The sequence below is a fragment of the Notechis scutatus genome, chromosome 1, assembly GCF_049901735.1.
Source record: "Notechis scutatus isolate UNSWTSFEM ecotype Mainland chromosome 1, rNotScu1.2, whole genome shotgun sequence".
NCBI classification, from domain to species: Eukaryota; Metazoa; Chordata; class Lepidosauria; order Squamata; family Elapidae; genus Notechis; species Notechis scutatus.
The window spans coordinates 256,018,920-256,044,665 of NC_142009.1; the positions used below are offsets into that span (position 1 = coordinate 256,018,920).

The following is a 25,746-nucleotide window of genomic DNA, read 5'->3' on the forward strand; positions in this document are numbered from 1 at the left end:
AGAGTTCAGGGGTGTCCATTGAAGCCATTAAAGTCCCATTTTTTTGTGTAAATGCATGAAATATTAATAAAAGGGTAGGACTTCATTCTGGTTCCCCTCATCAACAGATGCCGCTAAGAGAGGAATCTCTCATTTTCAAAGAACTATTATTTATTTTTCCATTTAAATTTGGGAGTATATTTTTTGTTGTTTAATATTGGTGGGGGTCTCCAGGGTACACTTATATGGCTTTGGCAACTGGATGCAGTCCATATCTCACCAGTTGGCCATCCTCCGTATTTTGAACTTCGCCATAAATTCAATGTGAACCAGGATTTTTTCTGCAATGTTGTGAGTAACTCAGTGCATTACAAACAGGAATAAACTTTACAAGCAGAAGGGATTGAAAAGAGCATTTCTGAACTTATCTTTCTAATATGCTTTCACTCGCTACAAAGATGGCAAGTAGTCTCCATAGAAATGTATGGCTAACATCTTGCCACAACAAACAAGTTCCACCAATATGTTTGAAACATTGCCCGAATAGACCTGGAATTTTGGGTAAAAAAGCCATTCATTTCCTGGCTTAACTTAAATCTCCTTCTTTGGCACCCTTTCCAGAACTGGCTGCATTATTTGTGATTCTGGCTGGCTACTACTTCAGACTGAAGTTTTACAACATATGGCTGCTAGTCATTAGCCATACTGGGCTGTCGTAAAATATTGTCCTCCTGTTTATAATTTCCTATCTAATTTAGGAAGAATTTAAACCCAATTTTGGAAACAAAAGGAAGATTAAAAAGGAAGTAGAATTAAGGAAATAAGGCTAAAAATAATAATAATGTTTTCTTGGACCTGCCAAGGAAATCAAAACAGATACAAATATTGCAACAGACCAATTTATTTTGTTGCATTTACCATACAGCATTAGTTGGTTGACAAATATTTCAAGGAACAGTGATAACTAAGTACATGAAATGGCTGTGTACCTTAACGTTAGCTTCTTCCATGCTTCTCTTTATAGCCACAATAGGCTAGAAGTTGATAGCACATTGTTTCAAGCCGAAAACAAAAGGTAAACAGTGACTTCATGATGAAAGCAATTCTGAAATTTGGAGAAAGGCTGAAATTGGTAGTCTAATGATTCATGGGAATGCTGGCTCAGACGGAGTGACTTTCTGGCAGGTCAGCTGAGTTCTTACTGCACCTGCATCTTCAAATGAAGTCTCCAAGGGATGCTGAGCCCTAAAAACAGATGAGATTTATCTTTACCTCTCAGCAAGGTGCATCAAGCATTACTCATTTTACATTCTATAGGGCAATTTCATACCATTAGAGTTGGTTGGGCAAATATATCACAATACCCCATGGGGTATTTTTATATTAGGAACATATTTCTCACAAGCGAGTTTGGTGATTTGGTGGAGAAGCAAGCACACAAAGGAGACTAAAGCACAGATGGGAAAACAGGCTTGTTGCTGTTATTGAAAGTGGCCATAAAGAATATATTTCTGTGCAGAGCAAATGCCATCCTCCCTGCAAAATACAAGGGTTTTATCAGGGAATTTCCAGGGAGAATATTGAACTGGTGCCCTCTCTCCTGTTCTCCAAACTCAGCCGTGAATCACAAGAGAACCAAACAATCTTATGAGGCTGTGTGAAAGAAAGAAAGAACAAGATCTTTCAATCGGCTTGTGAGTGGACTTTTGCTCTCATTTGTAACTGAAAGCGGGGACAGATGGTGTTAATGCAGCTAATTGTGATGGGAACGGTGTAAAACAGTCTTGCCAAGCTATTCTAAAGAAAGGAAGGTTATGTGCTCTGTAGCAATGAATTGAAAAAAAAAAGGCTTCTCCTCCCTGGCATGAATAGCTATAAACAAGGGAGATGGGCTGCTTTTCATGGAGCTCAACAATGCTATAGCTCTTCTTAGCTTTTGGCTTTAGCTAATGGGGGAAAGAAGAAAGAAAAAGAGAGACAGAGACGAGACAGAGACAGAGACAGAGGAGTTATGACCATCACAATATCCCATTACAGTCAAATGACCACAATTCAGCAATTGTTTCATGTTTATGACTGTAGTAGCATATTGCAGTCATCTGATTACAATCTGAAAACCTTCCACAAGTAAAATCAGTTGGGGAAATCAGATTCACTTAATGACTATGTGATTCACTTAACAATCACATGATTCACTTAATGGTCAATAGTTGTAAAATCAAATCAAATCATGTAATGACTCATTTAGTGACCACATTGTTTTCTGGTCCCAATTGTGGTCATAAGTCAAGAACTACCTATAATGCCTTCCAGTTTCATATACAACATCCAAGTACATAAACATAATTCTTAAGGAAGAAAATCCTTCTTCTCATTCTCATCATGTTTTTTCCATATCTGAAGCAGATGTAGAGATTTGCCAATATATTTCTTCAGATAATGCTCAAAACACAGAATTTGAATATCAGTTATTGGATTATAAGACTATATTTTTTTTTAAAAAAAATCCATAAATGTTTTTCAGGATCAAGTGCTCACATCTATAGTAATGTGTGTGTCAGCCTTGGTTGCTTATGCTTATGGGTTGCAGCGGATGAAGAAATCACCAAAGTTTTAAGTTTACTTGGAAGCTTTGAGACTGCCACATCTAGTGCCTGGGAATTTGGGAGGGGGGAATGTCATAGTGAGGTGGAAGATCAGACTCAACAACATTCTTTCTCAGAAAGTCAAGGACATGTTACCCTGCACCTGGAGAGGAGTGTCTGGAGGGATGTCTCCAATTGGGAAGACGTTTGATTGGGCCATATGATAGACTGGAGGGTGCAGGGGATGGACCTTTGATTTTCTTTTGGGAAGGGAAAACCCGGAGCTCTCAGATTTGGGTTTTCCCAGATGTGCCAATATGACAACTCTAATAAATTAGAATTTTGAGAAAATGCTTGTCTCGGAGTTTATTGGTTTTGGAGTTTGTTAGTTACAATGCTGACATTAACCTGAATCTTGACAGTGTGATTTTCAGTATTGGATAAGCAAGAGGCATATCTGCACAATAGATCTTTTCCTCTCTAAAGTCCTTGAAGAACTGTTGCAGAAGTTCTAGTATAGGGCCAAAAAAGGCCAGAGAAGTTGTTGCTTATGCTTATGGGTTGCAGCGGATGAAGAAATCACCAAAGTTTTAAGGGGGAGGGAGGAAGAATCAAGGCAAGATTGGCACAAGACTTTCCCTTTGTGGCCTTGCAGATAACACATAATATCTAAAGAGAGACTTCAAGGAGAAAAGAAAGATTTTTTTTCATGCAAGCAACATTGATATTCATGCTGTATATTGCAACTGTCACAAAGAGAAGCATGTGCCCTCTTCTTATCAATATCTTCCTTTAAAACAAATAATACTTAAAGCTGGAATTTCACTCCTTTTTCCTTGGAGGAAGTTCAGCTGGATTCAGCAAAACTTCTGATTAGTCTAACGTGGAAGTTGCCTATTTATTGCAACAGCTAAAGCGTGTTTATCTGTTTTTCTTAAGCTTGACTATTTTATTAATATCTACTAGGTTAAATCATATATGAATGGAAGTGGAACAACTAGATTAGCATAATATTTTGTAGTATCTTTGGTCAAGGATGAAGAGGGATCCCTCTGCCAGGCATCATGTTTTAATTGGCATTTCTCCAGTTTTACTTTTTTTTAAAAAAATGCCTTAATATGTCAACAATTAGGAATTGTTGTTGTTATAGAGTATATCTCTGGGATAAATCAGTGCTCTAAAGTGGAGAGAAGAGTCTGCAACTGTAGTCCTCCTTGGGACCAAAGAAAATCTATTCCAGTTACTCGTCTAAGCACTTCTATCTGAAGGATAATGATCAATGTGTTCTAGTGCTAAAATTTTCTCTTTTTCCACTTCTGATTCCACTTTTTCCATTAAGCTAATTGAAATTTTGTCTGCTAAACAAAATAATAGAAGAATCTAAGGTGATTGATTCATGGGAAAATCACAATCTCAGGAGCAGATGTTCCATTCTGTTCTGAAATATTACGTAGAATAACTACATTGTGCACTGAATGTAGACAGCTGTCTGCAAAAAAGCATAGCACAATAAAACCTGCTGGTACTTTAAGGTGCTACAGCTGCTGTTTTTGTTTTTATTCCAAAGATTGGCTCTGTTACTCTTGTAAAAACTGTGTATAACAAATAGCAATGCAACAGCAGAAACAGAGGAGTGACACAGTAGCAGGATGAATGGCAGAAAGAAAATTTATACAAATTGCTCTAAATGAATGTAGCATATGCCTTGCAAATACTAAGGCTCCTTAGGGTATTGTTTTATCTTTCTTAAAGAAAAACAATTAAAATAATACATTTAAGGTAACATTTACAATGCTTACAAATATTAGTTAATGTCCTAAAGCAGGAACACCATCCATCAAGAAGAGTTTATTCAGCTTTTAAATTTATTTCTTAAAAGTATGGTACTGAATTCCAGAAGATTTAACTATGTTTATGAATTTGACTTACAACACACCTCTTTTTGTTCTCTTCAATCTAATGGAAAGTTGGTAATAAATGAGATTAAGTGGCTCAGGAACTTTGACCATTCATCTGTTTGTTCATCAGTAGATAATTATCAGAGTAGAATGGGATCAAATTTTAGGTGGAAAGAAAAAGAAAAAGAAAATTGACTTTGAAAATGGACCAGAACTAGCCAGGAGCAGTGGAGAAACATCCTTGATCAATTATATGCAGACTGGAATTTTCTTTCATTTCCCTTTTATAATGTATTTTGCCTCAACAATCTACACATTTCTTACTAAATGGGGCAAAACTAATCTCACATTTAAAATTTCTATATAAGGAGAAAATATGAAAGTTATCTATTCTAGTTGAAAAACCACTTTATTTTTTCATTTGCCATCACAGCTTATTCCAATTCATCTTTCTGCAGTCGCATTGAAATCAATTTACCCCTAAACTTTATTGTAACTTACAGTATGTATTTTAAAAACAGTTTATCATTTAAAAGCACACTTTCTTCTAGTAGTAGCACATAGCATGCAGCAGAGTCACTGGAGAGAATAAAGGTCACTCTACACTTACTATTAGATAGAAAGTTTTAGGTATAGTATATTTACAAATTATTATAGGTATTAAGGTGCAGGTTTAATTGAGTTAACTGTTTAATTCAGTTTTGACTGAATTCATTGGTAGGACTGAGGTGGGGAGGTGGGGAAAGGAGGGACAATTTTCTTAATTAGAACCTAAAAGCCTTCCACAAATCACCAATTCATATGTATAGGAAAAACTATCTGTACTATTCTGGGGAATTGTATAAAGTCAGAAACAAGGATGCTTAAAAAAGAGAGAATGGGACCTTGTTCACATATATTTGGCTCTGGCTCTTTTCATTGTTTAATCCCAACCCAACACTGATCTACAGGTTATTCCCTGGAGAATATACCTCCAGGGATAAATGGTGCTCAGTCTAAGAAAGATTGAGAGTTCCCTAAAGAAAATATATGACTTTATAAATATATTTACTAAGGCAATATTTTATATTTCAAGGCAAATATATGCACAAAATGGCCCTTAGCAATTGTACGTGGTTTAAAGGATAAGTATAAGTAAAAAGTATCTGTTTCCAACCACAGTGGCTGTCCTCAGATGTAGATAATGAGAATCCATGACATCCATCCTAACCTCAGTCTAAGTTTTGACTAAGCTGTAAAATATATTTTTATCCACTGATTTATCTCTACCTTTATATCTGGTAAAGAAATTGAATTTGGATAGTTTCTCAAGGCAGGTGGAAAGTTACCTTAGATAAACCTTTCAGGCCCTTGAGGTAAAGCAAGGCCAGTCAAATCTAGATCAAGAGTGAGGTTGACAACTTCTAAAGAATTTAAAAAAATTCTAAAGCCTACAATTTGGCTTCTTGACCTTCTGAAGAGCTGCAGGAAGTCATCCTGTGTCATAGAATGGGGCTGAAATATGGGGTTTTAAAGGTGGGCTTTAAGACACCCATTCCTACCTTTATTGTGGGGGTGGGAGATATACAGAGAGAAAGAAAAATGTGTTGATATAATTTAGTCATATTGCTGCCAAATTTTCAGTGTCATGATTTTGCTTTGTATGAGGACTTGGAAATCATACTAAAGATAAGAACAGCAATGACCTTCCATTGCTTCACATGATTTTGTTTTGTTTTGTTTAAATTAGACCACCTGAATTCAGCCATGTTGCAGACAAATATTCATGAGATGCATGCTAGCTTTGAGGTAATGGAAGCCATGGCTTGCCAATCCTTATATAGATCTTCATAAAATTTTCATGTCGATGTTCTGAACTCTATCTCTGTAGCTTTGGTGCCTTAACAGCTGTGATTGCAACTCACAGTTAGATAAGCTATCTTTTCCAAAGAACTGATTGAGAGAGAAGAAAGAGAAAGAAAAATCAGTTTATTTTAATGGCTGGCAAGCTCGTTTCAATTCAAAATGCATCTATCAACCAGACAAATATGCCCAACTCAATGAAATGCATGTGGGATATCATTCTTTTCAGAGTAATTGTTTCATATGCTTCCCATGATTTATTTGAATTTTCCTTTATTAAAGATAAAGACAATGACATTTATCATTAAATGACCTTTATTTTCGCAGTTCAATCAACTCCTTTCTAAATTTCTGAAATTATTATTATAATTGTTTTTTTAAATGATATTTCCTTCTGTTTCAAATCCTTTTAGGCTTATTTAATTTATCCCAGTGCAACTTCTACAGTGTTTTCTGCTCTTTCTGCTTATTGGCTTTCCTTTCTTCTTTCTTTCTTTTTCTACTGCTCCTGAATTTATTGCACATGTGATTAGGGTTGAAATATCCATTTACTTTTGAATACCCACCTATTTAGGGGAAGGAAGATTGAAAGCCCTCTTGTAAAGGTTTCTAAACATCCCTTGAAGCATGAATTTTAATTGTCCACATCTTGTTTAGCTGTAAATTTTATTAGTATCATATAATTATATCATATAATTATAGGCATTTGTCAACTAAAGAAACAGATATTTATCACTTGCCATCTCAAAATGCTGTTTATATTAGTCTGGGGTACTGTATACAGAACCCATTTTCCAAGAACTTAAATATCGGAGCTATTCTTACTTCCCCAAAATAAACCATGAACGCATAGAACAAATCATCACTCAATATTCTGTGATTGTTGTTGTATAGATATAAAATGTATATTTAGCACAAGTAACAGTCTTACACAGCAGGTATAAGAAAAACATTCAAAGCAATGAAATTTCATTATTCAGTTTATATACATGTATTTTTCCTCAGTGAGGTGAAAACAACCCAGAGTTTTTGACAGTGCCAGGATTGTCAACTCATGAAACATATTATTTTAAATAAGATGTTTAGCTAGAATGATTTTTAATTCTGAAACTTGCATTATTTCTTTTTATTATTATTATTGTTGTTGTTGTTGTTGTTGTTGTTGTTGTTGTTGTCATTCTACACAAAAAACCACAGTGTACACAGCAAACGAGATAACTATGCTGGGTTTCGTATCACAAATCACTAGTCAAACACTTCCCAAGCGTTTAGGACTGCGTGATGTATTGGCGGATTATGCAAGCAGATCCCAGTAAGGTGGCCTTCTGCAGCTGGCCAATGGTGATTTTGTCAGCGTCAATTGTTTTTAAGTGCTTGCCTAGGTCTTTAGGCACAGCACCCAGTGTGCCGAATACCACTGGAACCACCTGCACTGGTTTATGCCAGAGTCTCTGCAGTTCGATTTTCAAGTCCTGATATCTGGTGATTTTTTCAAGTTGTTGTATATTCTACTGTCACCAGGTATGACAATGTCGACGATCCACACTTTTTTAAAAAAATATTGTGTTGCAAAACTTTGCATTTGGAAGTCCCACAGTAGTTTTGCATGCTCATTTTTGACCACTTTCTCAGGCTTATGATCCCACCAGTTCTTTCATACAGGCAGATGTTAGTTGTGACACAAGTTCCAGTGGACCATCTGAGTGACTGTCTTGTGACGTTGTTTGTAGTCAGTCTGAGAGATTGTCTTGCAACAGCTCAATATGTGATCGATGGTTTCATCTGCTTCTTTGTAGAGTCTGTATTTGGGGTCATCAGCAGATTTTTCTATTCTGGCTTTGATTACATTTGTTCTGATGGCTTGTTCTAGGGCTGCAAGAATCCAGCCTTGTGTCTCTTTCTTCAGTGTTCTGTTGGTCAACCATAACCAGGTCTTTTCCTTATCTACTTTTCCTTGGATCTTTTCAAGGAACTGTCCACGTAGTGCTTAGTTACACCAGCTGTCAGCCCGAGTTTGCATCACTGTTTTTCTATATTGATACTTGGTTTGCTGCACTTTGAGCAGCTTCCTCTTGTTGACCTCCATCAAAGCTGGTTCAACACTGTGTACTATTATTATTATTATTATTATTATTATTATTATTATTATTATTATTATTATTATTATTACTACTACTAATATTACTACTATTACCACTATTACTATTATTACTATTATTATTATTGTTGCTTAGTATTTAAGACTCATATAGCAAGGAACATGGTGAGAGACGTACTAAACCCAATCCCTCATCTCCAGCACTGTTAAATCAGAAGACTAAAAAAGTGTTTGTGATTATATTTAGGTAAACAAGATTTTGCAAGTCAGGGGTTATAAAAAAAAAATACTGCCTGTGTGATTTAATTTGAATCACGGATCAAATTTTAAAACATCCAAGAAAACACTTGTATCAATAAGATGAAAGGGGGAGGAGGAAGAGGAGAAAAAGAAGCAGGAAGAGGATGGTTTTGATCTAACAAGGGACTAACTGAAGGCAATCACACAAGATATTAGTCTAGGAGGACTTCTGGTTTGAGCTTCTTCGGTGATGGACTGAAATTTGCGATCGTGCGCAGTTTCAATCTGTGCTCACCACTGGAGCACCCCGAGTTGGCTGGGTTTGGGGCTAAGCCACCCTGTAGAGGTGGTGAAGAGGGAGGAGCCCACCAGCAGGGTCGAGGAGAGCTGCATCTGTCCTCCCCAGCTGGCCATTACTCCCTTTCCCAAAGGCGGTTGCAGCGGTGGTCAGAAATGGCCACCTCAAAGAAGAACTTGACCGGAAAAGAATGTGTAGGAGGAAGATAAGAAGAGAAAATTTTAGCTGACTGGGTTGAACTGAAAAAGCAACAAATAAGGTACCCTGGAATTTGAACTATAAAGGATAACATTGCTCCCAAAGAAGATTTTGAAGCAGCGAATGAGAGAGGGAAGGGAAAGGATTTGGGTTTTTTTCTTTCCTTCCCCATATTGATAACTAAGAGATTTACATAAGAAACTGACAAAAATCCAGGCATTTAAGCTGAAAATAAAATGTTAAACGAATAACAAATATTTCTGGATTTTCAAAAAAATTTAAAAGAAGGAAAGGATAGAAGAGGAAAAAAACAAAAGGGTGGGATCTGGAAAAATGGAGAAGACCACCTGGAAGTGAAAGGAATTAACAGTGAAACTTTAACAAGATTCCTAAAAGATACATTCTAACTGAAACTTTGTAACAAGATAATAGAACACCAGGAAGAGAAAGTGGAAAAAGGAAGCAAGAAGAAACAGCTTTGGGTTATTTGGATTACTTGGTGATTTTTGGATTTTTGGTTATTGGATCTAAAGGACTAAAATTAATCGGGTGGTTGTTTAAATTTTCAGAAGAACTGAAAATTGAACTTAAAAAATAGAAAGAAGATGCACAAGAAGGAACAGTTTTTTTTGGCTTCATATTTCAATTTTTAGAAATGGAGATTCTAAACTCTGAGAAACAACAAGAAATGCCTGTAGAACAAGAAGGGCGGGACAAAGAAGAAGCCATCTTCAATGACCAAGTAATTCTATGTGGGGAAAAGAAAGGAAAGTGGGGAAAGGGAGTGAAAAATTTAAGATCTGAAAAAACAACCCAAAAAAGAACAGTTTGAAAAGTAATTACAACATTAGGAAGAAAGAGAAGAGAGGATTACAGAAGAGAGACAAGGGGTCAAAAAGGGGAGGGGGAAGAAGAGGGGGAAGAGGGAAAGAAAAACAAATTATAAAGGACAGAAACATGATATAGAGAAACAGGGAAAACATACTAGGATTAAAGGTATAAGCCTATTTAGAAGACACAGAGATAATGGGTTAATTGAAAGAGGGCTTCTGCAAGGGTACATAAGATAGTAGTTATATTAGTAATAGAAATTAACTTCAAAAATATGAAACAAGTGTGATTAAAATGATAGATAAAATACTCATTGTAATGGAATGTTTGTTAATAAATAAATGGAATAAAGAGAATGAGAGAATGAAATTAGGAAAGGAGGGGAACATTTTAATTATTATTAATGAGTTATAAATATTTAAGTGAAGAGGAATATGAAAGAAATATGAAAAAAATTATGGAAATATTATAAGTGTTCCTAAGGAAGTATGATATCCCATTGAAAAGAAATGTTAAAGATATTAAAGATTATAACTAACATTTATATATATATATATATATATATATATATATATATATATATATATATATATATATATATATATATATATATATATATAATATATAATATTATGGATCTTTGGTTATTCAGGTTTTCTCCCGCGTAAGATTGGAAGTATCTAGGCAACGTTTCGATGAAGTCTCATTCATCATCTTCAGGCTTCTGTCTTCAGCTCTGTGCTTCTCAGAGTGATGACATTACACAGCAAACTCCGAGACCAATAAACACAGACCAAGACTCCCAACCAATCAGGATGAAGAAAAAACCATTCTGGCACAGCAATAGGCTGCCCCAAATTTAAATCTGAAACCACTGTAAAAGTCTGACTCACAGACGGACACAATATAGAAGCCTGATGATGGCAGATGAGATTCTGCTGAAACGTTGCTACAACTTTAAAAGAACAACTACAATGACGTGGGAAAATACCCGAACAAAGCCGAAGGCTATATATATAAAAATATACAAAAATTACAAGATATAAAGGTGTCATACTCCAATCAGTAACTACAGGGGAAAATTTTGTTTAATGAGAAAAGAAAATATGAAATTGAAACAGGACAGACAAAAGTATAAATATGATTAGAAAGATATTGAAACTTAGAAAAAGATATATATAATTGAATTTAGAAAGGAATGAGATAATTAAAAAAGGTTGAGAAAACTAAGGGAAGGGAAAAATTATTGAGAAAATGTTAAAATAGTGTGAAAAGTACATAAAAATGAATCAACAGACTTTTGATAATCTGATCCATAGGATGCTTTATTAGGGAAAATACTGCAGTATGGACCCCTGTACTCCAGAAAAAAAAAACATTTTCTAGAAGGAAGGAGACACTTCCATTTAGTGAATACAGTTTATATAGGTTTAGCAAATCACATGGTTACATAACACTTCCTGTTTCCACATACGGATGTAATACAACATTTTCATAAAAAGTTCTAACCTCTCATGGACAACTTTCAACATCAAATTTCAGAAGATTATAACAAAATATTAATATCTTTTAATGTGACATTTATAATGTCAGAGTGCCCCAGCACATACTTCTAATTTCACGCCAAGTACAGAGTGTTGCAATCTGGTATTATTCCTAGCAGAAAACACATTTCATAACTGTTCTGAGCTTTAAAAGTTCAAACTGCGAACACAAAATGGCTTCAGTTTGGCTCTTTATATTCTCAGATGTAATAACCAAATTTTACTTATAACAATTCCACTGTTTTCTTTTGTAAATAATTTACACCTGAGAATTTCCATCAGGCTCTCGCAACATAAGCCTAACTTCCTGCTTACTAAACGTTTTACGTTTTACTTCAGGTTCCTTAACCTTAAAACAGCAGAAACACAACTTACATATCATCACATTCTGTAAAAGAAACATCATTAAACACTAATGTTTTTCCTCTATATTTCTTCACATGTTCATCCACAGATTCATGTTCAACACCTCATCATATAATTTAATTTATTTGTTTATATCCTTAACATGGGCAGTTGCCATAACAGTCATTAAATCCAAACAAAGTATCATCTTTGACAAATTATACGAAATATATTATCAGGATATATATAATAATTGTAAACTCTACTATATAAAAAAAATCTTCTTGGCACTGGAACTTCTATAAAACAAGTAGATATGATGTCTGTAACTGTAGTCTCTCCTTTCACACAAAAAGAAAAACTATTCAAAGCTACTCTCATTAATTCCAGAAAAAGATTTTCATTCCTCACATTAGGCTCTTTACCTTCAGTATCTTAAACTTCTATGTAAATTCTTGGCACTTCAAAACATCTAACTGTAGATCTACCTTTCCAGTTAAATGAACATTTTACACTAGCTAAACTGTCACACCAAAACATCAACTTCATTAGAGTACTTCTTAATTCAATAAATGGCATAAATAATCCCTTCTCCAAATCTCATATAAGAAGGAGAATAATTGCCATACATGTCAAAACAACGATCATATAGTTGTTCCATCCTCTTAGACAAGTCCTTATGTCATATGTGCGATTACATACTAGATATTTTCTCAAATATAAACCATCATCTAATGTGGATCTTATACAGATTCCAACCTCAGCCATAGGTTTCATCAATGTCAGTGATATCTGCCTTCATATTCTACACTGTCGGGTTCAGTTCGGAAACATAACCGTTGCCATGTTAATGGATAACCAGGCAATACCTCAGAAGCCTCCATTCCTACCCCACATAAGGCAATAATCACTATCCACATCATATTCACAAATGGACTAGGCCCCCACCCACCTTAACATATGTAGTTTTACACTTCAAAACTTACAACCGGTCTTTGGGAACTTACATCCACTACTTTATCTTCTTCCGCACTCAGAAGACACAATACCTGTGTACAACAATCTATTATTTCATGTCTTAAAATAATCAACAATACAAAGAAAAAATTACATTCAACCAAATAATCAACAATACATCTCAACAGGTCTATTGCCAATCCATTTACAATTCTTTTCCTATACCCTTTTATCACATGAAAAGTAAAATGTGTACCTTTATCACTATAAATGCACTATCAATGCATATCTATCTATCTATCTATCTATCTATCTATCTATTCCAATATTAACTTCACAGTCATTTGTGCATTTGCTCTCACACACAGAAAAGTTTACAGCCATCCAGTCAAATGATCAACAATCACCAACAGATATTTCAAAATACTCACTGCTAACATTATAGTACAAGCAACTGACATTCTTTAAAATGGCCAAATCTCTTCCTCCTGTCAGGATCATACACATTTACACTGTGTGTGTGTGTGTGTGTGTGTATTCTACTCACTTGCATAACTATCGTGCGCATACTTCTACAAATATATTTTCTCTTCACAAAAGCCACAGATACTTGTGTTCCCCAATAAGTACCTTCATGTACCCTCTCTATTATGTCTCTCATAATAGGCTTATTAACTATCTGCAATCTCTATTAATCACTTCCAATCTACATACTCCACGTCTTATAATGTCATCTGTTTCTCTTCTTCATCAATGAAACCTGATTTTACATCCCATTCCATAACAGGAATAAAACCATTATCTTCTCTCATACATGCATCTATGCACACATACATAAGCTTCATCTGCTAATCTATTTCCCAAAATCTCTTTGGAAAACTTCTCTTCCTACTAGCGTCAACATATATTATAGCCAAGTATTCTATAACTTCAGCCACTGCTTACCCACACTTCATTTTCTAGAGGTTTCAAGGCTTGCACCAAAGCAAACACTTCTCACACCTAAACAAAATACTCAGCAGATAAGCATTCTTTACTCCAAAAGATCCATCAATAAACAAATTAATACCTCCCTCTATTGGGCTATCTTTCAAACCCTCTCTCACCTTTGTCTGTAAATCTAGAACTTCAATACAATCATGCATTGTTCTATCTTCCCATTCCTGTCTCTCTCCCAAAAGGAATTCAACAGAATTTAAATTCCTGTCAGTTGAAAGAAACAAATTCTCCTTAACAATAAAATAGCTTTAAAAATCTAACATATATAAGCCACATATGCTTTCTGCATTAAAACACTTACTATTAAAGCACTTCCAAAAGTCAGCTTCCTACTTCCTCCCACAAATATAGCCATAGCAGCTGTTGGCAAAGGCCAACCATGCACTATTAAATCCATCAATTGTCAACCAAAAAAAACCTATAAGTTTCTTCTTCCCAGCTCACACCTGAGCTAGAACAAACACACACCTCTTCCACTGCTACAAACAAATGGAAAGGTTCCTTTAACTCAGACTAACTCAACACAAGAGTTCTCCGTATAGATTATCTAACTATCCTCTCAATCCTCTCTCTGGATTGATTCTTCCATATCTAATCAAATGTCCTAAATCAGACTCTACATATTACAATTCCTTCCTTAAAACTCTTTATTGTCCTAAGAAAACTAACAAAGCATTTACAACTTTCTCAACCTCTCTCTTTTTCTCACCTAATACCAACACATCATTCACATATTGTCATATTGTACTTGTCAACAGCTTCAAAGGGCTCAGTAAAAGTGACCAGCACATCTCCTTGAATGAGAAGGTAGCAACATATCTGATCAAGCCATACGAAACTTTGGGGCTACATAACAGCTACTTCCAGGTCCTTAGTCCTCCCCTGGAAACTACTGTCCTCTCTGATTCCAGATCTCTGTTCCTCTTGCTTTTGCTTCTTGCCCTTCATTCCAGTTTGTCATTCAGAGTAGCTTGTGGAATTCCTTGCCACTCAGCTAGAGACAACTCTGGCTAGTCAGATGCTTCGTTTTCCAGTTGCAAAGGAAGTTATGTACTTTTGAGTATGATCAGGGTATAATAATCTAGAAATAAAGCATTTCAAATTTGTAATTGCCTGGTTTCCTGTTTTGCATTTACTGGCACAGAACAGAGGAAGGAAAAAGGAAAAAGTGCTAATTGGGAAAAAGTATCCTGCATTTCTTATGCTAAGTTTGACCTTCCTGTCTTATGTGATTTTATTACTAGAACTCAGTGCAAGCGAGAAGCAAACAAGAGGCATTTTAGCAGCATTTATTTATTGAGTCCTAGATAGGAAGTTATTTTAAAAAGAAGACAGAATAATTGTTAAAAAGAAGATGCTATATAAATATTCCAGAAGTTGGAAGTATAATTTAAAATCAGTTTCATGAAAATATATATTGATATAGAGGTTTTCTAAAAAAAAATATTACAATTTGGGAGAGAAGGTGATGTTATCAAATTGTCACAAATATCAGTCAAATGTGATTTATGAATAATTCATAATTATTCATGAATAGTAGATTAAAAATAAAAAAGGAAATGCTTTTGTTGAAGCTATTTCTACTGCTTGAAATTGAGATCTAATGCCCTTTTTACCTGACTGATTATTCCCAATGTAGATGAAATGGTAACATGCTACCTCCTGGTAATCATTGCAATTGAAAACAGCACACAGGATAGTCATTGTGTAGAAATGGAAAATGTCTCCCCACACCCTCCCCCCAGAGAAGAAGTGGAAGACATGTAAATTCCTGTAACTGGGATATGACATAATCTAACATTCGTATCTTTCTGTTGTGACAACTTAAGGGAAGGTAGACTGTAGATCCCATTATGGCAGACTTTTTACCAGCCTGTGGCTCAGATAAACCTGTTAATGAATATATTATTAGTCTTGAAGTAGAAATGCACTTATTTGTGAGAGACCTATGTCATGCTATATAATTTATAATATTTATAATATTTTGAGGCAGATTTCACCCGTTTTCACCTGTAATATAATTTTCTTTTAGTGAGAAGAAAGTCGCCTAAGAGAATGATTCAAAGATAAAGTGTTGAAGACTCCAAAGGAAAATAATAGATATAGCGAGATAGCAAGATAGATGAAAGACAGACAGACAGACAGACAGACAGACAGACAGACAGATACAGAAGGTGTATTCAGCCAGTTTGGACCGGTTCTGAATTTGACTAGTTCAGAGAACTGGCAAATACCGTCCCCACTGTTACCTCTCCTATATTCCCTTGTTTTTTAGTTCAGCTGATTCATGTTGCAAAGTGGATTGCTGCACCTCAGCTGAGCTAAAAAACAGCTCAGCTTAGCAGCTTGACAGAGGTCTATCTTTGAGACATCCACACACGCGCAAAGCAGGTGCACATAGAATTGTACATAGAACCAGTAGGAAACAATTTGGAAACCCACCACTGGATGGATAGATAGATGGCAGATAGGTAAGTAGGTAGGTGGGTGGGTGGGTAGATAGATAGATAGATAGATAGATAGATAGATAGATAGATAGATAGATAGATAGATAGATAGATAGATAGGAGAGGGAGAGGGAGAGGGAGAGGGAGAGGGAGAGGGAGAAGGAGGGAGAAAGAGAGGGAGAGGTAAAGGGAGAGAGACACAGGAAAATTGCATGATATACTTAAAAAGAAATACTGAGTGTCCAGTAAACTATTAAGCTAATTGTTAAACTAGAGCAGAAATATAACAAATGCAGTTTTGAATAAGGAACAGACTCTTACCCAAGAAACCCATACAATCAGTGCTCCTAATCAATTGAAACACTTTAAATTAGTGATGGAGGAGAAATTTAATTAACAATCTAATTTCACACTTAAGATGAATGTGTTAACTGAAGCAGTGTTATCTTCAAAATGCACACTTCTATTACTTTTTTGAGATTGGGAACATCTCTCTTCTAATCCTCTCTGCTAATTCATAATCATGTTGATGGATCACAGTCAAATATAAAGAAGGCTTCATGTTGCAGTGGATTGACTTGGGCTGATAACAATAATGAATACAGATATTCATAAAACTTTTTTCAAAAAAAAAATCAAATTAATGTAAGAATGAAATGAAGAAAAAATGGAAAAAATAGAAAATGGGTGAAAGCAATTTGTCCATCCCTAATTTTACTGAATTTGTTACTATTCTTCTAATTATATTGGTTTCTAATGAAGGTTATACATTAAACAAAACATGGAAATATGGCCCTGGTTTTTAATAGAGAAGTTAGAATTTCAGCTAAATTGTAATTCTAAAATTAAAAGCATTTTTAACTAAACACTATAAAGAAGAAATATAAATTTATAAGAAAGCAAGAAAAGGGGATAAATGAATAAAGAAGGGATTTACAAATAGCATTGAGCTTCTAACTTTCCAATATTTAATTGATTGATTAGGAATAATATTTATATCATTTTAAAAGAACAAAAATCACTAAAATTTAGCAAAATATGAATGCCACTTATGATCAAAACAGAATATAACATTAAGGAACTACACTAAATTCTATCCACAGTATTAAAAATATGTTCTGATTAGGAAATATTAGAAAACTGGATTATAAATTCTAAGTTTGAAAAAAATTCAGACTTTTCATATCCATGTATTAAATTGTAGTCTAGGAGCAATTTTTAGTTAGAGTTGACTATTTATCTTTTTATATTATTTAGTTTGTACTGTATTTAGGCTTTATTTTATCTTATTAATACTGTAAAACCTCCCAGAGTTATCCTGGGCAATCAATAAATTTAATAAATAAATAAATTTCCAATTTGACTTAAATTTCATAACATATTTACTTTCAAAATGCAGTTATTCTAAACATCAAATCATACTCCTACAATATAATTATCTATCCTTCCGTTCAAGGAACCAAACACTTCTCGAGCTTTCTAATATCCTTGTGGAAGCTAACATGTACAAATTAATTCATTATACTCTGAGAGAATGTATGGTTTAATAAAAATTAATAACAATATTGCAGGTTGGAAAGGAAATTCAACTTTTAAGATTTATTTCATTGCAATCTGAGTCATTGTCATACTAGAATGAAAAACACCCTAAAATTGAATGTCCATTTCAATCTGTTAAAGCAATTGATTGGGGTGGCAGAGAGAAAGACAGAGAGGAAAGGGAGGGAGAGAGGAGGAGAGGAAGAAGAAGAAGAAGAAGAAGAAGAAGAAGAAGAAGAAGAAGAAGAAGAAGAAGAAGAAGAAGAAGAAGAAGAAGAAGAAGAAGAAGAAGAAGAAGAAGAAGAAGAAGAAGAAGAAGAAGAAGAAGAAAGAGCAACAGCAACAGCAACAGCAACAACAACAACAACAACAACAACAAAATAGGCATTTGCCAACTATAACTCTCCAAAGTAACTTTCTTATCATTCAGGTTGAGGTATTGAACATGCTACTGAGGACACCGTTTTCACTGAATCACAATTTCAGCATTTACAATTTCAAATTGACTGAAAACCAGCTGGGTGACCTTGGACCAGTGTCTCTCCATTCATCCCACCTCACAGGGTTCTTGTGGGAAAAATAGGAGGAGGAAGGTGTGTTGGATATGTTCACTACCTTTGATTTTGTATAAAATGATAAAAATGGGATATAAATAAAAATAATGGAGGGAATAGATCTCCATATTTTCCTCCAAAAAGCAACTGCTCCATGTGCCAGGGGAGTATGGACAGTCTTAGGTGTTCAAGGAGAAGGATTAGATCTTCATTCCCATTCCCAACTTCAATCTAAGTTGTAAACAACTATGTACTTTATATACAGAGAGAGAAAAAAATATTGAGCGACTGTAATTCAGCAGCTTCATGTGCAAGGATTCAACCTGAAAATCTGATAGAAGATTAGTGGACTTAGAGTTTGCTAAGAAGACACACTTACTTCCATTGTGTTTTGTTTGTATTAAAAAGGCATCATTACTCTTTAGCATTTTCTGTACCAAAGAAATAATGTTCTATATATTGCTATTTCAAGGGCTTTTCACAGTCTTTGGCAGCAGGGAGCACATAATACATTTCTAAGTGGAACAGAATTGAAATAAAATAAACTAGCATGCTATTAACCACCATCACACGCTGCTATTTGCAAAGATAATCCCAATGTACCAACTAAAATTAAATCAATACAACTACAAACAAAACTATTTGAAAAACTGTACGGTGAATGACATGTATTAAAACATAATATTAAATACATAGCTATAATATTAAATGTAAAGCTTTAGAAACAAATTAAATAAGTTATTATTCCACTTCACTGTTTCATTTTAGAAAATGCATTTCTGTCTACTAATAAAATAAAGATCTATAAAAGATCATGACCAAAAGACTAATTCTAGTTTTATCTAAATAATAAAAAATTGATGATGATTCTGATACCTTCTCATGTTTCATTCCCATGAGGGATTTAAGGAAGAATTCAAGATGATACCTCTTGATTTACCTGCTGATTCCTGGATGACTTAAACAAATAGACCACATTGTCTACTTCCAACTACTTAACAATGTAGGAAATTATCTTTGTTGAAACAGAGCATAATGGGGATAACCAATAACGGAGTTTTGTAAGCAATCAAAAATTCAGGTCAGGCACCAGAAAACAATATTTTGTATACAGGGTTATATAGGGAAGGGAAATCAAGATGGCAGTTGGAATCATGCAATTGAATCTCCACCCCCTTTTTACATTTGTTCTAATGCACAGAAAAGGGTGGGCTTCTATTGTGGAGTCTTGGCTCTCATCTTGACTTTTTTTGACTCTTTATATACAGATGTCTCAGGTTACATAACCTGAGCTAAGAATTCATAAACTCAGAAGGAATCTTAATAGATTCTGTCAGCCCAACCAGGCACTCACCTCCTCCTTCCCTCAGCAGCATTACAGCTATCTTGATCACAACTGCTTGCAATTACAATTGTCATTCATTCTCCACTTTCCATTCCACCCTCCTTTTTCTTTTACTCAAAACATTGTGTTTATTATAAGTATGGAGCCCTGACCTACAATAACAAATAATGTCTAAAATATCAGATATGTGAGAGCAAGCACTAGTAGTTCAAGAGGAGGGAGGCTGACACTAGAAATAAGGGCTCATCGGCACTGAGCAGTTCTTCCTGGATGTACCCTTAAAAAACAAACCAGTTCTGGAAATTGTTTAAATTCAGTTGTAGCTTTATAAAATCAGTATGTTTGTTGCTCTAATCACATACTGAAATCTCCATGACAAAGTAGTGTTGTCATCGGGTAGCTGCCAAAAAGCATTTCAGTAGTATGTGTTAATTGGTCCCATAGCTGCATACGATTGAAGAGTGCTCTAACATGAGGGGAGGAAGATAAGTAAGCATGTGGGTAAAAAGGGGGAACTATAAATAGTCACTATAACATAACCACATTGTTAATATATACATTTCTTATTTCTTTAGTCACTAAATGTTTACTGAAATGAAACAGGTTTAGACTACCACAGCTAATGGTCCACAAATCTATAATTATGCAAGCTTTCCTCAACTGGGCAAAACCAACTAGCAAAGGCAAGCATTCTTTCCATTATCAATCCTTGACAACCCTTCTCCACCAAATCTAGACTGGGGTGGGGGGAGTCTTTTTTGTCAATTGAGTGAGACAGAGCTGATTTCTTAACTAATAGGGAGCCAAAATTGAGTGCTCAAACCACCATATAATGAATTTGAAGGAAAGAAAGGGTGAACTGTCCTTATCTCTGTATGACTCCAGGAAGTTTGAAATTATATTTCTGCAGCAGGCCATTACTTTCCTAGCATTGTTTGGCTCACATAGATGGGATGTCTAATTGCCCTTGTTATGAAGTGCATGTGCCTATGGATCTGAACTACAACATCCTTAGTGATCCTTGAGATGTAATTCAACAGTGGTAAATTTTTCAGTTTTTCCTTTTTAGCACAGATAAATATCATGATATGAACAGGTTATATAGGATGTTTATCTTTTAGGAACCTTTTCTCAGAGAAGAATATTAGATAACCTCAGATTTCAATGTTTTGAGGTAGAAGGTTGCAGGTTTTTTTACTCAGATCAGTATGGATATTAATGTGGCAGATATGATTATCATATTCCTACTGAAGATATTCTTAATCGTAGAGACTTGTCTATGTGAATTCCAACTACTGTAATGACATTTTGAAAAGTTGAGAAAGAATAAGAACTCAGATTGAATCAATTTGTAATCTTGCTTGGATTTACTAATTTTTCTGTATATGTATACCTAGATATCCTTCTTTAGTCCCTTCCTTGTATCTCTCATGTAACATCCTTAGGAATAGAACATTTACTATCTTGTCAAGTAATAGCCAGGGATGAGTAATTGATCACCGAATTCACACACTGAAAGAGCAAAACTCAAGGAGATATGTTATCGTGTCTCTATCAAAATTGTCAGCTGGTTAGAGTAATCCTGATATTGGCTCAACTCATAGATACCGTGTTTTTTCCCCCCCTAGGAATGTGCCTTTTATGATTTCATACCATAAAGGATATTTGTGTTCCCTTTTCTGACTATCTTGTTTCTTTATCCGTTATAAATCCATTCTCTTAGTTTTTAGGAACTTCAGCTAGTTTATAAACATGTTTTAACTGTGTTTGATCAACATCCTATATAAGCTCTACGTAACCTTGTGGCTCTTGATCTTTGCTTGTTGGGTGGAAAATAATTCAGTTAATTTGATAGTTTTGGAGTTACTTGATTTTGTTTGTATTCTCTCAAAATGTTGGTGCTCTCTTTAGGTGAGTTTTCCACCATGCTAGTTACACACTGTGACCTGTTCCTTGTTCCTCTGCATCTTTTCTCTTCAGACAAGTAGTAATATCCAATACCTGTTTGGGCAAATATGGTTTTTCTGCAAACTGTGGTTTGCACTTTCCCACACAGAGGTAGCCACACAGGATTATGTAGTTCTTGATACAAATTCATAGTTCTCTGACTTATAGACACCAAATAAGCATGGCTTGCCATAGAACTACAGAACTACAACCCATAGTGGTTACTTCTATTCAGCATTCAGTTTCAGTGTTCAGATTTCATTCAGCCCATTACCAAATCTAGACAGCAATTTAGCAATTTCACAGTCTTGCCATTTTTAGATAACTCAAAGGAACAGGGTTTTTATCTAGCTACTGATGCCTTCTCACTTTAGACCTCAAGTTGACCTCATGCTGTATATAGCACATATTTATATAACTAAAAACCATGATAGATTATTGTATCAGACATAATTTCCATTGTTGCTGGAGAAAACTAGGCTGATAGGGAGATATGGTAAGGAAGTGGCCCATCCTATCCTATTTATGAAGCCTGTGCAGCTATGTATCATTAGTAGTTGCATTAACAACTCAGACATCAAATAGAAACAACAAGGTAGCATGCTTCCCCACTATAGTTTCTCTTTTTAAAATGTACTTTCCCATTTTAGCATCTAACAAAAAGTGGTATTTACTTCTGCTCTCCTGACCTTAAAATGAATGATTTGGGAATAAGCTCCAAAGAAGAATCCATATGATACAGTGGTTGAGGTTAAGGCTATGCAGTATCTCACATCTGCTCTGTTAATGAAGTGTGAAGCAAATCTGGCCCATGGACAGAGCAATAACTGACTCAGACACAGCTTTTCCTTCCCTGTATCTTTGAAACTGCATCCATTATTCAAGGAATAGGTTGCCATGCTTTTGATGGTGAGTCAGAAGCATGAAAAGATATTTTGTTGGAGAGGTAAACAACACAAGTTATATCTTGGAGTTTATCTGGAATTTATTTAACTGTTGAGGCTAGCAAGAAGAATATCCAGGAATGTTTGCTATGGAGGCCATTGAAATGTATAAAGTATTGAAGTATAACAGGAAGGATTTTCCAAAACGGGGAAAGGTGTATCACCAAGATTGTTGGCATTTCTACATGGACAAATGTTTGAAGGAATTTTCAGACAACCTACTGAAAGCCCAAAGGAAGCATATGTTATCTGTACTCCCTCTTCTCTGTTGTATATCACGCTAATTATCCTATTGAATAAAATGGTAGTGGCAGACCTGATGAGTAAAACAATGGTTGAACTATTGTAGCTACTAGTGTGTTAATTATTTTACATTATTGACATGAGCCCAAATTAAAGCTCATATTAGCTTTGCTTAACCCTGCAGTTGTTTAATCTTTTGATAGCTCCACTTGTGGCAACTGAGTGCCTATCAGCAAAACAACTTCTGATTAAGCACATAAACAGAGACCAGAAGCCCTTAACCAAATGTCTCAGTATGGAAAGGCAGCAGATAATAATATCCCTTTGATGTTAAAAGGTAAAAAAGACTTCTAAACATCATGAAGTCAAAAGTCCAGGACCCCTCCCAACATTTTCTGTATTGGCATTGTGACAGAAGTTGAGCTATGACATGTGTAGAAGAGCAATATAAGAAAACTTCATAAGACAATAATCAAATAAAAATGGAAGTTAGATAAAACAAGGACAGATCTATTCTAGTCTGCCTTGTGGGACAATGAACTGTATTTAATTGGGGGGGGGGGAGAGATCGGAAACTATTATGCATGTATGTGTATTTTGTAGACATCAAAATTTCACTGCTACCTTTGGGATCATTAAAATAGCTTCTCACTGAGAAGCTATAAACTTATTATTTAGACAACCAAGAGTGGGTTGTCAAGCTTCCCTCAAATGCAGAGATTTCCCTCTTGTGTGAAGTGTACTATTTTGATTACATAAGCAATTGCACTTGGAAAATTTAATTATAGAGTAGTAAGTTACTCTCTGACTGCCTTTCATTAGATTAAACACAAATATTACACATGTGAAAACTTTTAAAATGCAAAAAGTATTTAACTCTGATGTCTATTTCCATTTGTGGAAGCCTGTATTTTATTTGAATCTTTAAAAATAAAATTATTTTAATAGCCCCCTCTCTCTTTCCCTCCCAAATAAAATATTAATAATGAATGGCTAGTTCAACTTACCTTTACATTAAAAGAAATGGGCTGTATCTCTTCAATCTGATGATGATTTTTGTGGAAACAGTCAACAAGGCAGAGCATTTCTCCATCAGTGACAAGGAGTTGTCAAGAAAGCCGGAGCTTTTTTAGAAAGTGGAAGTTTCAAAGTCGTCCATCAAGAGATAACAGCAAACTTTTCATTATAGCATCAAGAAAAAAACTGAAGGAGAAAGAAATACAATTATACAAAATGAACTGTGTGGGTTGAGAGAACCTAGAAATAAATGCTCAGAGGTAGTGGAGTAGATATTGAAAGGTAAGGGAGAAGAGCAAGAAAAATAAATTTAAGGCAACAAAAATACTTCTATTTTCTTGTATGAGGGATGGCAATAAAATGAAAAATAATATAGATAAGACACCACCCTTTAAATAATTCCTGCTGAAAATTGAATGTATCTTTTTGTTTCAAATGCTGGAGATATCAAATAAAATCTATTACTGTTTCCATTTTTGATTTAAAAAAAAACTTTTCTAGTTCAATTCTATTCTTTAAAAAGGCCCCATGTCATCATCACCATCATAATCTGGTTTATTTTTATCTTCCTGCCTTGAGGGCATTCAAGAGACATAACAGAAAAAAAAGCATAAACATTCAAGACTGAATAAATATAAATAATCTGTCAGCCGACTCAAAGTGGCTTCACTAAACATCTTGACTTTTTCTAAAAGAAGTTGATACAATTTTCAACAGATAACATGGCATTAATTAAGTTGATTTCATATATCAATAATATAATTAAAACTTTCTGTTTAAAATGCCTCAAACAGATTAAGCACACAGAGAGTAAAGATACATTTCCTACTCTAATTTAATTCTAAACAAAGCCAAACAAAGCTTTTTCCACTATTTACTGCTGCAGTTGATGATATACCAATAATACATGTTATGCCTGATCCAATTTCAGTACATATCAAATTAACTTACAATAACACTGATAATTGAATGAGTTAAAACTACATTAAAGCATCATGTATTTACAAAAACAATTTTAAAAATGCAAACAACATGTTTATGTTCAATAGACATATCCAGATGCGGTAATAAGGAAGAGACCATTTCAGCACAGAAGGATTATTAGATATTTCCTGATCCTACTGGACAATGTTATGTGGCTAGTTCAATAAGTTAAGAAGTGTAGTGGTCAGGAGAACATGGGTGAACCAGACAGTTACCAATGTCTTCAGTTTTTGACACCATCTAAAAGTCATTCCATGCAATTAGATTGGGCAGTACACTAGTATATGCTATATCAAAATCACAATTTAATGTTTCAGAAAATGAGCATTGTATCTACAAAGTATTTCACACACATTTGTCACAGCAGAATTTTGAGGAGAAGTACAACCACTTTCTAGGGCAGATAACAGTGAGATCATGATTAAAATAAAGAACAGAAAATAGGACATGGTTATATGCAGTATTTGGGGATTGGAGAATAAATGTAACATTTCCCATATGAACATCAGTCCATAGGAGCTAGGGTAAAAGATAGTGATCATGCAACTTCTTATTATAATTGAAGTTTAGAACATATCCAGAACATGTCAAGGAGGCCTTAAGAACCAAAGTTATCTCTCATGAAATTCATCATGAATGTTGAAGCCTCTACAATCACCATCTTTGAGTTCTCCTGTATGACACTAAGGGTCACTTAAGCTTGCTCAGTCATGGAACTCTTTGGGAAGCAAGGTAGATGGCACACAAACTATATCTTATCTGCTTTATTGATCTACACCAGATGAAGAGCTGGTAGACTGCTTGAGTTGAGAAAGAATTCCTTATAAAATGTAGTCTTATGGACCATGGGAAGTCACTCCCAATCTGAGTAGAAACTGGCAGAGTTAGGTCATTGGATGATAGTACAATCCA

At 34.8% G+C, this 25,746-nt stretch overlaps 1 long non-coding RNA gene across 1 annotated transcript; it reads right to left on the reverse strand.

The window, feature by feature from the left end:
• Positions 1-862: 862 nt before the first annotated feature.
• LOC148133334 (uncharacterized) lies at positions 863-24,032 on the reverse strand. The gene is made up of 2 exons (XR_015747323.1): positions 23,841-24,032; positions 863-1,224 (listed from the first exon to the last, which is right to left on the reverse strand). It is a non-coding gene; the product is annotated as an uncharacterized LOC148133334 (long non-coding RNA).
• Between the last annotated feature and the right edge of the window lie 1,714 nt (positions 24,033-25,746).